Consider the following 10,832-nt stretch of genomic DNA (forward strand, 5'->3'; position numbering starts at 1 on the left):
TGCGTTGTGCCGGCGAAATTGCACATATCTGGGACCCCCTGGATAACTGCTTGCAGTTCTAGCTTCGTGATTGGAGATGATGGGGATGTGAAGTTAGATTTTCGGATAAGTGTATGGGAAGAGGGTTAGGGGTGCTTTGTCATATGTTGTATGTGTAACTGGCTAGATTTGGATGAGTCGATGGGGGCACCGTACGGCTGAGGGTGCGAGCTAAAAGACAGCAGGGTGACTAACACATTTCTCCTGCCTTGTCAATTAGTGTTTTAAATACATGATTTCCTTGATTTGGTGAGGGGCCAGTGTGTTGGAGGTTTTTCCAAACGCATGCTGGCTACCTCAGTATTATTTGTAGTTATTTTGGTTCAAGATGTATGTGAAGTATCTTCCTTGTTTTCTCTATGTCTGATGTTGTATTGTCATGGGGTAGAATGTCGAGCGGTCTTAGGATCAGCACAAAAAGGCAGTGGTGCGGCAACAATTCCTTTTATTTACATTTTCAGAGCATATACAGAGAGCATGGCCTAGCTTCTGCCTTTTAGCTTCCCCCCGTCGGGACTGACACGGCTCCCTTATATGGGCTGACCCGAGATTGGTGCATACCAATCCCTCAAATATCAGCGGGGGTGTTTATATATACTTTGGCTTTGACTCCCTCAAGAACATGAACCGCGACAAGGAGGAGAAAGGGATCGTTGCCGGGCAGTGCTCAGGCACCTCCGCCTCCGGCGGTGTTCCCTCAGCGGGTCTCAAGCTGGAGACATTCGCCGCCAACAATCCCTTTCTCCTCCATGTCGTGGTTCATGTTCTTGAGGGAGTCAAAGCCAAAGTTCCTTCCCCCCAATTCATTCTCAACCTTGGCTGAGATAACCACCAATACGAGTCTCGTTGTAGAAATACCAGAGACGAGAGTCAGACAGAACGGTTATCCAAATAACAAGGAAGTGTACAACACTTGCGTCACAGTCCTGGAGCTCTATATCTAAATAATATCATAATACATAGAAATCTATATCATTTAATACATATTATCACGGCCAAAAGCTGTGTGCGCCTCCAGACGATATAATGAATCACAAACGACTTTGTCGGGTTCTGCGACGTCTCTGGTTCTTCCACTTTCACATCAACCTGAAGTCGACTGAACCCTTCAGCCAGTCAAAGCCAAAGTTCCTTTCCCCCAATTCCTTCTCAACCATGGCTCAGATAACCCCCACAACAGTCTCGTTGTGGAAATACAAGACACACTTGCGTTACAGTGTGTGTATTCACACACGCACGCACGCACGCACGCACACACACACACACATACTGGTTGCTGTGGTTTAAAAGGACACTTTTCCCATACAGGCCCAGACATGGTTTACGGGGTCCCACCTTTCCCTTTGTCCCAGAGACATGCAAGAAACATGAATATGGTCCAAAAAAAATCAGAACAGTTTCTGGCTATTTAAAATTGAATTACTGTTAAAGAATCTGAAGTTATGAAAACCTGACTTTTTAAGGACTATGAGGACGGGGGCGGGAGGAGGCGTTTCCTGACACAACAGTGATTTCTGAGGACCCCCCTGGTTTATCTGGTCATTACCCACACACACACAATCAGGGCAAAACCCTTAACTATAAGGACCGCACTGGTTTATCTGGTCATTACCCATACACACACACACAATCAGGGCAAAACCCTTAACTATAAGGACCGCACTGGTTTATCTGGTCATTACCCATACACACACACACAATCAGGGCAAAACCCTTAACGATAAGGACCGCACTGGTTTATCTGGTCATTACCCATACACACACACACACAATCAGGGCAAAACCCTTAACTATAAGGACCGCACTGGTTTATCTGGTCATTACCCATACACACACACAATCAGGGCAAAACCCTTAACTATAAGGACCGCACTGGTTTATCTGGTCATTACCCATACACACACACACAATCAGGGCAAAACCCTTAATTATAAGGACCGCACTGGTTTATCTGGTCATTACCCATACACACACACACAATCAGGCCAAAACCCTTAACTATAAGGACCGCACTGGTTTATCTGGTCATTACCCATACACACACACACACAATCAGGGCAAAAACCTTAATTATAAGGACCGCACTGGTCCAACTATTCATTACACCCATACACTAGTGTTGTATGTCAATCCATCAAGAGTTTTGAGAATGGTCAATTACCTGGTATTTTGAAAGATTAACACTACTGAACTTTGACTAATGTGTAAACCTCTATGCTATCTATACACAATAAACATGTTTATTTTCTCTTGAAATTTAAATCTCATCTATCCACCAGCAGCTAAAAGATTTGCCATTAAAATGACATGTCACTGTCATCTAGTGAATGGGTACCTTGAAAGGCGCTTTAAATAAAATGTAGTATTATTTTATGTATCATATTATTTCTTAGCACTGAATGCTGTTTAACTTTTAAATAGTAATTTTGTAATTGTCTGCTGCTTTTATGGAACCTTGAGAAGGTTGTTCCTTTTATGTACCTTCATGTCCTGGAATTACAGTAATAATCTTTGAATCAGTTAATAAATAACACAATTTATTTATTTTCTTTAACAAGAGTGTAAAAAATCCTTAACATTGAACTTGCGTTATATTGAACTCCACATATTGAACTCCACATAAACAAATCTGAATTATTTGAACATGAACATGAACTATGAACTATGACAGGCCTATTCAACTAGCGGCCCGTGGGCCAAATACGGCCCCTCTTAATTTTTTCTGGCCCGCAAGAGGTTGCATGCAAAAAATAAATAAAATAAAGGAGAAACATAGTTGCATGCAAATCAGGTTTCCGTGTGTAGCCGGTGATACTAGCCAGTAGCAGTACCCCACAATCAGGAACTGGCATCACTTATTCTGACAATGTTTGGCTCAACCGATACGTTGAGTCTAGCTTTTCTCATATGAATGCCATCAGAACAAGGGCACGCTGCTCCATGACCTATGAGAAGCTGCATGAGTGTCTCAGGATGATTCAAACTAGGCAAAAAAGGCAGTGCAATCTTTCTCACTGACTCACTGGCTCAAAATGTCTCATATGTACAGTAGTTCTGTTTTGTGATGATTCAAACAACATTGTTGAATTCTAAATACGTGTCCAAAATATGTGAGAACAAAATATTTTCTAATGATACGATTAAAAGTGAAGAAGGAAGGAATGCGTTTGACAAGTTTATTCCATGTAGTAGTACTATATATATTAAGTTAACACTACTTTAAGTACGATTTATTTGCAGCGATTCATTGACATCGTTCTACTCTGTGTGGCCCATGAACCCCCAGTGGTTTTCCTTTTCGGCCCACTTGTTAAGGAGGTTGAATAGCCCTGAACTATGAACTATGAACTATGAACTATGAACTATGAACTATGAACTAACATGAACTAACACAAACACGTAATAATGCTCTGAGGAACCTTTGAAACATATGTAAAAAAATAAAACAAGTTAGACCTTTCTTTTAAACATAAGGCCCCTGTTCCTAACAAAGTCTCTTATATTTTGAGGAGTTCTGTCGCTCAAAACAGGGTGCTCAGAAACCTTACACCGCTCACACTCTAACTTAGTTGCCAAGTGTCCCTTTGAAATGTGTGTCTTAAAATGTTTCATGACAGCACCAACTTCAGTCTTGCTCCATGGCCTTTTCACACATCTTCTTGATTTGAATTCTGTCAATGAAAAAAAAATTGATGTTAAGATAGTGAAGACAAGAACTGTTATAAGTTTAGTTTTGAGCTATAGGTAAATTATGTTATATACAAAAGTCACATATAGTAGCATTTGTTGAAAATTCTAGGCAAACTGCTAGGGCTGCCCCCTAATAGTTGAACTTTAATCGATGTTTTCATTGGTCCGTTGGTCGTAGGATTAAAAAAACAAAACAAAGCTTTTAACTTGAAATGACGGACACAGGAAGTGCCACTACTCGTCACTTGTAAACCTCAGTGTGAAACACACCTGGTCCCTGTGGTTATTAGACAGTTAATTATTATGAAGGGCTGGAAATATAGTGTGGATTATTTCAGAGGATAAAGGACCCATAGAAGGTGACATCATGCAACTCTGCAGGTAAACATGTCAACATCTAAAACACGCAAGTAATGTTAGCATAGCATTAGCATGACGATAGCGTCTTTTTCCGACTCTGGTAAAGACAAATCTAAAGTGATTAAAATGATATATAGTTATAAAGGTAAGAAGTTAGGCCATACTTGACTTACACCATTAAACTAGTTGGAAACATCAGGCTACATGATCATTTATAACAGCAGGCTAGTTAAAACAATATATTAGCAAAAAATATATAATTAAATTAATATCAGAAAAGTATGACGATAAGTCGACTAATGACCTTAACTGGTCAACCAGGAAAATCTTTGGTCATTGACAGGCCTAAAAACTATAAATGTCACATTTGTCTGGCTGCCAGATTTCTGCATACCTTTTAGGCCAAAGATATACTTGCTTCTAACAACAGTGATGTGTACATAAGATGATGACACCATGTACTAAATTGAACTGTACTTAGTATTCTGTCAATATTTAATTATTTATTAATGTGTGCTGATTAAGCATATAAAAAATAAAGGAATGAATGGATTTAGTTTTACCTTTGGAGCTGGATGCCACACTCTGGGTCGCACACAGTTTGTTTCCCCCTGGAGAAGCAAGAAATTATTTTGTTAGAATAGCTAGTACAATATCCAAAGCACCTATGGAGAAGTTTACTTTTCACACAAAAAAATACAATTTGCTGAACTTCAGCTTGAACTTCAGGGTTCAATGTTAAGGATTTTTTTCACGGTCGGGCAAATTGGTCAGAAATCTACTTGCCTGAAGTTTAGATTTACTTGCCCTATGCAACTGTTTTAATGTGAAGTGCCATTTTAAAATGTCCTTGCTAGTCAGTGTGCCATAACAATTGTTGTAAATATGACACAATATCAAAATGTATATCTCTAAGAACTGTACATTTACTTACAAATTCAGTGTGTTCACTAAACCTGATTTCTGGAACACCCAGACCATTACTACCATTTAAGACAAAAACAAAAACCTTACCTTTGTAACTCTTGGCCTCACCCTGGGTCAATTCCATACTTTTTCTTTTCCCTAAATAAATATATAAAAAGAAGGTTCAGATTTAAGAAGTTCAGAAGTTATAACAGCTTTGCATTTTGTCTGCTGTCTCCCCGTCAGAACACATGCAGCACAGTAGTACTGCCTACAATATAGCAAATTATGACTTTCCCGCACATTACCTGAGGAGCTGGTGGGCTCTTCAGGCATCTTAATTTCTTGATTTTCTGGTGAAATGAATACAAAAATGGCCTTCAGCATCAATTGACGTTAAGTGATCAATGCACTACTTTGGTAGTCGCAATAGTGATTAGATGTGTCTGTTCTAAGTTTTATGAGTATGTTCTTGTTTCCTGTATGTGTACATAATTATAGTACACGACTACCTTTAAATGCGGCTCCATGGACTTGACCCTGATGGCCACATTTAGCTCATTGTTAGGTCAAATTATTGTGCCATATGCATGAACTCAGACAAAATTATCATAAAATGAAATGTGAAAAGCACGCATGCATAAGGGTCCCAGAGGTTAAAACATTAAAGTTAAAGTCAACTTTAAAATGAATATTATTATTGAATGATTTGAAATAGTTTTTTGAAAGCAATAGTGTTTGTTGTGAATTTCTGTTTCGGAAAAGAGCTGTCCCTTGCATACCTTATGGTTTACCAGGCCATTTTAAGTTGGGGAGAAGTTGAACAAACATAAACCCATGATAACTTCAGTGATAAAGCAAAGGGAACTTGAACATGGTTCTTAATCCACAAAATACCACAAATGTACACTGGAAGATATTCAAGACATACCTCTTAGTCCAAGGGGACAATCTGACTCTTCACCACCGCCTCCGTCGTCGCCTCCGCCATCACCTCTGTCATCACCTCCGTCGTCAACTTCGCAGCCTCCGCCGCCTCCGTCGTCGTCGCCTTCGTCGTCTCCATCGCCTTCATCATCTCCATCTTCCAGCTCTGGGTCCAATTCAGCTAAAGAAAAGCACGATTGATGCAAAAATAAAAATCATTGTTGTTTCAAGTTTGTACACCTCACATTATTAAGAGTGTTGATACCACCACTTACCTTCAACCTCAATCTCGTCAAGAGACATTCCCTGGAATTTTGCAAGAGTTCCTTTTTCCATTGCAAGTAGAAGCTTTGTGATTTTTGCCATTTCTATAGTTGCCTCCGGAAGACGATAAAAGTCTCTGTGGACCCGAATGTCGTGGCCCAAGAAATTGGCAAGTTGGTCCAGCTCATTTTTTGAGATTGAGAATTTGGGACAATGTTGCAATGTGCTTGCGAAGTTGCGTAGACCTCAGATTATCAGGATTCTTTGCACCACACGCGTGTGCAAAAATTCGTATGCAGTCCTGTCCCCTGTAGTAGCTCGTGGGTGGGCACTGTGGACGTCCAAAGAGGAAGGAGTTATCCTTATGGACGTTACATGCGTCTCTTTTGTGTGATAGAAGTGTTGTTGCACTGACAACTTCCGGGTTTAATAGAACAGCAACTTTCCTCCCTCTTTTGCCCATAATTTCAACCCTGCTGAAGTGCTGGGCTAGCTTTTGTTCAAACGGTGACAAGCTAGCAGCTATGTCACTATGGAGCTCAGTCTGGTCTCTTTTTTTTAGGGCCTCAAGTGTCATTTTTGAGACTTCTCCTGCACGGCGTCTATTAAAGACGATTATCTGAGTGAGTGTCACCCTAGCAAGTTCAGCATACGCCTGTGGAGAATCATGGTCTTTTAGGTTTTCAATGGCGTCTGCTGATTTGTCCTCCAGGTACTTGTGCAAGAGCTGCACATCCTCTGTGAATGGTATGGTGGATGGTTTGTTAAATTTTGCCTTGCTCAAAGTAGCCAGTGCAGTGTGGGAGACCTGTGTTACCCACTGTTTTGTGCAGAGTTGTGTGAATCGTTCTGCTGCTTTAATCAAATCTTCATCCTCTGCTGCGATGGCCCTGCAGAGAATAATGTCACCGATCTTCTTGAGCGAGTGTCCCAATTTCAGGGCAAGGCTTGGTGTGCAATAGGAGTGTTTCTCTTCATCATATCCTGCAACTGCTCTGACAGCTCCAATGATCTTGTAAAAATGATTTGGCTTTACAGCTTCTTCAAAGCTAAATATAGAATATTTCTTTCTTAAGGTCAACAACAGTCTGCCCATTTCTCGGACCTTGGCTCTGATATACTCAAACTTTGTTGAATCACTCCCATGCTTGTTGAAGAGAGACTGGCCCAGTTGCAGAATGAGGAAGTCATTTCGTACAACAGATGCAATCTCATCTTGCCTCATATTTCTAAGGATTTTCCACAGTCCAGCGCAAATTGCTTGGCAGAATGTTGTCTCCGAGATATCAGCCACAACTAAGACTCTATTCTTCCCAACAGCCTCACTCTCGGAGACCGTCTTTGATGGGCATCTACGCAAGTGAGCCACAGCTCCTTACGAATGAACATGCCCTTACAATATGCACAGTGCACATGCGTTTGGGTTGTCACAGAGATTTTTGATCGTGATGGTCTTCTTCTTAATTTCAGTTGTCCTTCATGATTCCTCAAAACTTCCTGGTTGTGTTCGTAATTACCTCTGTTCCGCAACTTCTCAAGTAGTCTTTTTCTCTCTTTTGATTTCTTAGGAAACGAGAATGCTTCAGCAATATCAAGCTCTCCTTTTTCATGTTTTTTAAGATGACGGGATATTTTAGATTGAGGTGTTTTGCAAACATAGCAGTAATTTCTTGGAGTGCAAAGAGAGACTTCTGGCACCACTGCAGCCTCATTAGAAGAAGCCTCTTTTGTACTTGATAGAAGAGTCTGGGTATTGCTTGTTGTAGGATCATCATCACAGGGTTCACTATCAGGTATGTGGTCATCATCAATGTCGAATTTTACAGAGTTGGAAGAATCCTTGTCTTCCTGTTCCATGCAGGACATAGGTTGTGGCACTCTCTCTGTCCTTTCCTGAGAATAAAGTGATTTAACTGGTCCACCCTTGCGATGTGGTAGGTTTACCTACTGTGGATCCTCACTATCACTATTTCCATCACAACTTGATTCAGTGTCAATGTGAAAGAGATCACCGGAGGAAGTGCCGTGACTACTTGCAGAGTTGAAAACATGCTCATCAACATCCTATGCAGCAAAAAAAAAGAAGCTTTGTTTAAAATAAACCCCCAAAATGTATTACTGTATAAATCACAATCCAACACGAAACATTTTAAAGTCAAATTTAAAATGGAATAGAAGACAATGAACATACCTGCAACGGATTCATCTTGATAAAGCAAGATTTGTGCCACGACCTTGAACACACTAAAAGCACATTTAAATGAAAAGTTAGCAAGTCTGGCTTTTATTTTAGTTTAACATAACTGCACCAAAGACAACAACAACAACTGTGTTGGTGTGATGTAAATACGAACATTTGCATGTGTAACCAAGCCATCTTAGAGCGGAGACAGGTCCATTGCAAGCTTCACAATGGTCCAAAGCGTTGACAAATGCGCTGGTAAGTATATGGTGGCACTGAGGAAGCAATAATGTATATCAGTAAAAATAAAATTGAGAAAATTTGTAAATATGCAATATAAACATTTACCCACAGGCTGCACTGGATTAAGTATGATATGGATTTGCTCATACCCCACGTGTTAAACTTGACGTTAAATCTTCAAAATGTCGCTGTCTCCCCTTGCGTGATGCGAATACAGTGTTTTACGCCAATGCTTCAGCAAAGCATCTTTCACTCCCAGTCAGCCCCCCCCCTCCACTGTAAGTGCGCAAACACATGCACACTGGTGTATGGTGGACCCTGCCCTAATAACAATGCTATACACATACACTGTAGGCTATATTTATAATTGAATAACTTGATCGGAGCATCCCTAAAAGTAAATGTTCATACCTACAGAATAAGTCATCACTTGTTTCTAAGCTATGCAGCTGCAAGGAGGCATTCAAGAAGGGAATTCATGAAAAACGGGGTCCTCATAATTACACTTACAGTGGCGTCTTTTGATGTTGCGGGAGTTGAACTAACCGCTGCCATCATATCAACCCCATCACAGACGTCCTGTGAATGAGTCAATGACAGAAACAGAGTTGACATTTGAACATGAACCAATTCATTTTCATTTCACAAACATCGTGTCACGACACCAGCCATGTGTATGGCAGAAATGTTAGTTAATAGTCAGCAGAAAGAAGGAAGACAGGAGTAATGAACCCAAACTACCGTATTTTCCGGACTATACGTCGCTCCCGAGTATAAGTCGCATCAGTCAAAAAATGCTCCATGACGAGGAAAAAAACATATATACGTCGCATCAGTGTATAAGTCGCATTTATTTTTAAACAAGAACGTTTAGTCTGGAGAGACTGAATAAAATTGCAATAGCAATATAGGTGTGTCGGTCCCTCGTAGTTCTGAGCGTAGATGCCTGAGCGTAGATGCCTTCACAAGTCCAGCGGAGGGCTCCAGTTTTCGCCGGCCAAGTCATGCGCTGTGATATGTGTGACAGCTATGTTGCACAAAATTGCAGCTAAGGCTGGGGTAGCTTTGGTTGAACCGGAGGACATTGAGGACGATGACGACGAGAATATAATTTATTCGGTGGTGCAGTAGGCTTGCAGCGTTCAGTTGTAGGCCTAATGAATGACGGTGCCATCTTGCGGCCGAGGATTATGTACGCACACTTTTGGCATATAAGTCGCTTCGAAATATAAGTCGCAGGGCAAGCCAAACTACAAAAAAACCGCGACTTATAGTCCGGAAAATACGGTATTTGATATTCTATGACTTTTTCAGGTTTCCTATAACCGTAGTGGTTTCCTATGACCATGGGAATCCTTAACATAACACATAACCAACTTGTGAAACGTATTGTGTGAAGAAATGCAGAATTGAATTCATGAAAAACTGGGTCCTCATAATTCAGGTCTGAGAAGTGCCCATCCGACACACAAATCTCAGTTTGAATGTTTAACAGGTTTGCTTCTGTCCTTACAACACACTGTGTCCCTATAATCCTGTCAGGACAGTGTGTGTGTGTGTGTGTGGACTCTTGAGCACCATCATAACATCAAACTAAACAGTATTATGCCTGGATTAGGGATGCACCGATCCAACTTTTTCAGTTCCGATGCAGATACCGATGCTGGGGCCTTGCGTATCGTTCGATACCGATATCGATCCGATATCAGTCAGCACGTTTACATCATCATAATAGTAATAGTAATAGTACAATAGTAATAATACATAATAATAGTCATAATCGGGTAACTAAACAAATAAGATCTCAAAAGGATTTGTAAAATGCATGTAAACACCTTTATCCAATCTACTTCGCACAAAAATCGCACGTGAACGGACAAGCTAAATCGAATAATAAATAAATAATAAAAACGAGAAACGGCAATTTATTAAAAGGTGGCGAAGAAGATGGAGGAAGCCGGTGAATGTAGCCCCCATTTATAAGAAGCGTATCCCTGGCCGCGGGAGCGCGCATGGCATGCATTCATTAAAGGTGGAAGCACACAGACGCTTCGACTTCATCCAATGCTGAATTAAAAGTACATGTTTTCCTAAACGTGGGTCATCAATGAGGTTGTTAAGTAGTAACTTAGGGCACATCTGTCAAAATAAACGTTTATTTCAGAGTTCACATTTGAACATGAACCAATTCATTTTCATTTCACAAACATTGTGTCACGAC

At 40.6% G+C, this 10,832-nt stretch overlaps 1 long non-coding RNA gene across 1 annotated transcript; it reads right to left on the reverse strand.

The window, feature by feature from the left end:
* Window positions 1–2,375: 2,375 nt before the first annotated feature.
* On the reverse strand, window positions 2,376–5,330 carry LOC130401464 (uncharacterized). The gene is made up of 4 exons (XR_008903848.1): window positions 5,304–5,330; window positions 5,104–5,154; window positions 4,653–4,700; window positions 2,376–3,710 (listed from the first exon to the last, which is right to left on the reverse strand). It is a non-coding gene; the product is annotated as an uncharacterized LOC130401464 (long non-coding RNA).
* Between the last annotated feature and the right edge of the window lie 5,502 nt (window positions 5,331–10,832).

The sequence above is a fragment of the Gadus chalcogrammus genome, chromosome 13, assembly GCF_026213295.1.
Source record: "Gadus chalcogrammus isolate NIFS_2021 chromosome 13, NIFS_Gcha_1.0, whole genome shotgun sequence".
Classification (NCBI taxonomy): Eukaryota; Metazoa; Chordata; class Actinopteri; order Gadiformes; family Gadidae; genus Gadus; species Gadus chalcogrammus.